A 5,803-nucleotide genomic window follows, 5' to 3' on the forward strand; every position below is an offset into this window, starting at 1 on the left:
ACTGGAAAGTTGGAAGAAGGAAGGGGAAAAAAAAAAGGTAACAAAGAGCGGAAAAAGCTTTCGACCCTCCCAGCTACTGTGGAAACGTCCGTGGCTATTGAACAATGTGAGTCTGGTTCCTGTGTGGGGCTCAAGCGTCTCTGACAGAGGGGGGAAAAAGAGGTGGTAGGAATATAGTTTATTCAAGGAACTTCTGAGCTTGGCTGCCTTCTAAACTTATCTGTGAACAGGAACTCAGCTTTTATCAACTGCCTTCTCCCTCAGGCACAGGAAAAGGATGTTAGCTTAAAGGAAAGGAAAAGAAAGGAAAGAAAATATTAAGTGGTGTAACAGACTCATGTTACAGTGCCAGAAACTGTCACAAACCTGTTTGCGTCAGTATCTGCACTGTCTCTTTTTTATTACAATTCAGGGGCTGAAATACCCTGGCTTTAGCAGCAGAATATTCATGGTATGTACAGCAAGCTATGGGCACTAAGGGGTTCGCAGTAAATGCACAGTAAAAAAGAGCTTACAGACATCGATTTTTGTGTGGCGTTTGCAAAGTAGCTCTGTGAATCATAGTCTCTTCCCATCAAAGTGGAACATTTTCATGAAACAGGTCTTCAGAGAGGTCAGGGCCATGGAGCATTTTTAAGACTTTCTTGTTTGGGTTGTCATCTCTGGATCTCACACATGGGTTTTCTGTGCATTTTTAATTGCTGTTGACAAAAAAATGCTTGCCAAGAGCTCCTGCAAAGAGCTACCTCTGTCACCACATCCTATTAATAAATACAAAAAAGGCTGTGGAAGTTGTATGTAGTTTTCTTACCAGTTTTGCTTTACTTGATGGTGCGGCTTTTAGTTTTGTTGCTATACTTCATTTCTTACTGACTTTCAGGGTGATATGCTCTGGCATTTTTAAGAATAAAATGGGGGAGAGTGGTGCTCTACTGACAAAACAGATGGGAATGCTGGTGCGGGACTGCTAGAGCATATCTACGCTGAATGATGAGATGTGCAGACCAAAGTTCAGGACATCCTGCGGAACATTAAATGTAAAGCTTTTCTGGAATCATTCCAATGCCAGCTGAAAAACAGAGGGTAAAATCTCTTTAGGATTTTGAAAGGCCTTGTTATTAGAGGCTGTGAATTTATATCTCCTTGTCATTGGTTGGATTTGCACCCTCTCCTCCTGATTGCCCCTCCTTTATGCTTCATGGAAGAGCCTATTAAAATGCAGAAATGCCCTTACTGACCTGTGACAGATATCGCTGTGTAAGAGCAATTAAACACTATAGCAGAGACAGGGGCACATGGGGCAAGGTAGAGAGAGATTTTGGTAATTCTAAGGGCAAAACCTGCTTTCTGTTGTAGTCGCTTCTCCAGGGAGATGAAATCACAACTTCTGGGCTGAAGACTGAAAGAAATAAGCAACTTCCCTCTGTTCCTTCCTGCTGTTTTTATTTCAGAATTGTGTGCATCCTGCTATAATACATGTTAATGTGTGAGTATCTTGTGTCATGTTTCACACACAAATGTGTCTTTCTTACAAGTAACTGGATGTGACCTAAGCATTATGTTTGTTTACTTAATAAGACCCATTCTTGGGAAGGAACTGAAACAAACATGAGACAAAACAAACAACAGGCTTCTAACTTGAACTGCTGTGTGATCATGGCTTGCAGAAAAGTGATTTTGGGCTACAGGTATTGCCATTGTCCCACTCGTGATCTACTTCCAAACCCTTTGGACTTGTCTTTCAATATATACCTTTCCACTTAGTCTTAACTCATCCATTAAATCTTTATTCTTAGGGATGTGACACCTTCCAAGTGGTGGGGCAATGTTTCTCTGCCATCCTCCTGGCTCAGAACATCTGCCGCTCCTTCAGGTGCAAGAACCCATTCTCTGACACTTTGGAATGGTGCTGCGTATGAGTGCAGCAGTCAGGAGGCAAAGATTGCTCAGCCAATTGCAAGTTAATAATTTGCCATGACTTTCTGGTGGCAGTTATGAAAGATGTTAAAATATTGAGCATCCCGTGACTGATGTCTCTTTCCTTGTGTTGGGCATAGCATGGGATGCTGCCATAAACACATGGAGGGCATGAATTGTCCAAAGGATCTTCCTTACTAAACACTAGTTAAGGCTTCTGTCTAAGAGCTGTTCTGATTTGGGGAGTCTGACTTAACATAGTTATACTGATGGTGCATAACGTTAGATTTATTGTCAAACTGAGAGTTATGTTTTCTTGCTTTAACATTTGTAAAGACATATCTGTGAGGAGTGTACCTGTTTAGGAGCAAGATACACCACAACTTTGCCTCTCTCTTTTTGAGCTGGTGCCTCAGCATGGAACCAGGCAAAACAGACACAAGGTCATTTCTGTAACAATTTGCTCACTGCTTTCTGAGGTCAGTCACTTCTAGGAGATAGATACCTTCTAGATGAGAAAGGCAACTGTGCACCAACTAAGATCCATAGGTACCTATTCACTCTTCAGCTACCTGGTTTAGGCTTGATGTAGCTTATGGATCTGGGTACCACCTGCTGTAATGGAATAAATGGGTGAGAATAATCAAATTTAAAATGTAGTTTGGGAAATGATTTGGAAATAGATGTTACTCCAAAAGTATACGTGAAACCTTATCAGTAAATAACATGATAATAGTGGTGTGCAGATGGTTGAAACTGCCCAGAAACTTCTCGGAAGTTTCTAGCAGTTCTCAGAACACTGAGCCAAAAAACACCCATCCCACCTGCTCTTTATTTTGGCAAGTAAATTTGACAGGTGACAGATAATTGTTCCTGCACTCTTGGTTCCCAGTCATCAGAGGCTTTTTTTCCTGTGCCCTTATTCACAAAAATATTTTTTCCCTGGTATTTCTGAGGAATAGTTCTTCAAACTATTCAAACTAGTCTTCAGACTTGAAACTAGTCTTGAAAGAGCTGATATTGCCAATTACACCAGATTCATCACTATGCCCTGGGATCTTGCAGATAACTGTCAGGACTACTCTTGCCTTGCTGGGCAATTATGGTTGTTCCCATGAAACACAGCTCTTCATACTTCCCCCACACCCAATGCTGCCCACCCTGAGAATTCAGTGTCCCATTTTCAACTCCATAACCAAGTTGTCAGATACCAGCACTGTCTTCTGGATAATCTGAATAAGATTTAAAACCTCATCTTGGCCCTTCTCTTTGTTTAGTCAGAGCCCCGCAGCTACAGTTGGATAAGGTGACTACGCAGTAAACAGTGCCAAACAGTACACTTGATAAACAGCTTGTACAACTTGGAAAGCAAATGCTCTGGCTATTCTGGTCAGTGTCTCTCTGGAAAAAGAGCCCTTAGAAATTAAATTTTCAGTTAATAGATTCAGATTTTTCTGTTTGTTCCTCTTGTATCTTCCCACATTCACTGCCTACTCCATAAGCTATTGAATTGTAGACTTAAGTTCAGAATCTGTGTATTTAGAAGAAAATTCTCAGAAAAATGTTTAAAAATGTTTAACAAGCACGTGTTGCTTTAGATTCATATATTCCAGCTCCAAGCCTCTGAAGCAGACTGAATAACTGAAAGGATTTTATATCTGGAAAGATGAATAGCACAGTTTTGTTGATAGCTGCACAGCAAGGGGATAACTTCTCATTAGGCACTGGGCTTTAGATCTGGAAAATGCTGTCTCATTCCCTGCCTGCTGCTGATGCATGCACCTGTGTGTGCAGCAGCTCTGGGGAAGGGGAGCATGGGGATAGGAGTGTTGGGAGGGGGGCTGCTGGGCTAGGAAGCGGTTCCTTTCAGGGGTCTGTCCTTCAGAGGAAAAAAGATGAATTCTAGTTGACTGTATTTTTATTAATTTGTTCAAAAGCTATCTATGGTATTCAGTGGCAGAGATCAGTCACAAAAGACTGCTGTTCTGCCAGCACTCTGCTTGATGAAAGTGCCCCTTAAAAATGGCTCGCCTGTCAGCCTTCACCTATTTCATTCCCTGGCAGAGGAAATTACTGATTAACTATGCAAACGTACACGCAGGGATTCGAGTCCTAAACTGTTTTTGCCAAGAGGATGTCAGACAACTGCTTGTTTTCATTAGGGCATGAAAATGAACGATCTGAGACACTTCTCCCTTCTGCATTTTAAGTTTTCATAAATGGGGAGAGAGGGAGGATTTCTGTTTATGTAGAGCAAGGTTTGATCCTGTTAATGTTAGTATTATTCTCCATAGAAAACCTTCCCAAACAAAGGATATTTACGAGCCACAAAAACAGTCTATCTTTCCTTTCCTTTCCTTATCCATCTTTCAAACAATGTCATACACCATTTAAATACTTCAATAGAATATGACTAATTCTCACTGCTTTCATCCAGCAAGATGCCTTTGTCAGCTGTTAGTCTCCAGTGTGAGGTCATCGTTAAAGGGCAAGGTTAAGGTTTTGTATGCAGAGTAGCTTGCAGCTGGGAAAATTAAAGAGAGAAGAGACACAAATTCAGTAAAATCCAGTTTTAATCTGTTGCAGACATGAAGATGATGATGGTAGAGAACAGGAAATCTTGATTTCTGCTTTGCATTCCTTTCTTTCCCTTGCATCTGTGCTTTGGAAATGGGTAGACTTGAGTCAGACTTGTCTTACCTGCATTCCAGAATTACTGGCAGGCACTGTACAGGCCTGCTTCCAGGTATTAGCCACCAACACCTGGAGAGAGATTTAGGCACATGGGAGGTGGGGAACTGCACCTTTCAGAGACCCTCTAGAAACTGCCCTGTTATGTAGTAAAAGACTTAATGGACAAGCTGGAGCAGCCAGAATTCAGACTTTAAGTGAACAACAGTTGCATGGTGTGTCATTGCACAAGTCAAGACAAGGCTTTGTTTTGGTATTATGCAGATTAGCTAGACGTTTGTGAGACATGAATTTGTTTACAAAGTGATATGAATTAAACTCAGTGGAAAAAATGGGTTATCTGAATTGCCCACTGGAGGGGCTTCTCTTTAGCTGCTGATTATATTATCTAATGAAAGGGAAAAACTTTTCAGGCACAAAGTTGGTATTCTAGCAAAACTTTAAAGCCAAAATTGATTACATTAACTCCTGCTTATTAAGGTTCCCCTGAGGCAGGGTTGGCAACCGATCAGGGCTGCATCCTCTGCTTAGAATAGAAATAGGGTACCGCAGTTGCCATGGGGTGGCAAACGTTCAGGAGCTCTTACTGATATTTGCACTATATAGCTCACCTACAACATGATCTTGAGTCCAGAGCTTTCCTAAAAGGGTTTCAAGGTAAAACAATGCCTGTGCAACTGCCTACTGCCTTGGGAGAGATCCAGCAGCATTTAAATGCCTCTTGTGAGCTTTTCCTGAAGGTCACTGGGAGAGGAGAAGGCAGGAAAGGAGTATCCCACTCGAGTACCAGCTAATTCAATCTGGTGATGATTCATGTTTCATATCCCAGAATGGTTTGATATTTCATGTATTTGTTACCATTTATAGCAATGAAAAATATGTAGAATTCAATTGTACAAATCATAATGACATAACAATAGCTTAACAAAATCAAAAAACACTTCTCACTCAGCCTTATCAGCCTAGGCATTCTCCTGAAAATACCAGTAAACCCCATACCCTGGGAAGCCCTGTGCTCTGCTTTCATGGTCCTTGAAAGGCTAGTGACAAAGTAAAATGGGCCCTATAGCAATTCCCAAAGATGGTAAATTCACTTTTTACCAAATGTAGTAAAAACAAGACTCCTGCCCTGTGCCTGTTGAAATCAATGGGAGTCTTGTGACTGGCTCCAAGAGCGGGTAGGTTAAAGCATTGC

This window comes from Nestor notabilis, unplaced genomic scaffold, assembly GCF_000696875.1.
Source record: "Nestor notabilis isolate BGI_N333 unplaced genomic scaffold, ASM69687v1 scaffold33689, whole genome shotgun sequence".
In the NCBI taxonomy this organism is placed as follows: domain Eukaryota; kingdom Metazoa; phylum Chordata; class Aves; order Psittaciformes; family Psittacidae; genus Nestor; species Nestor notabilis.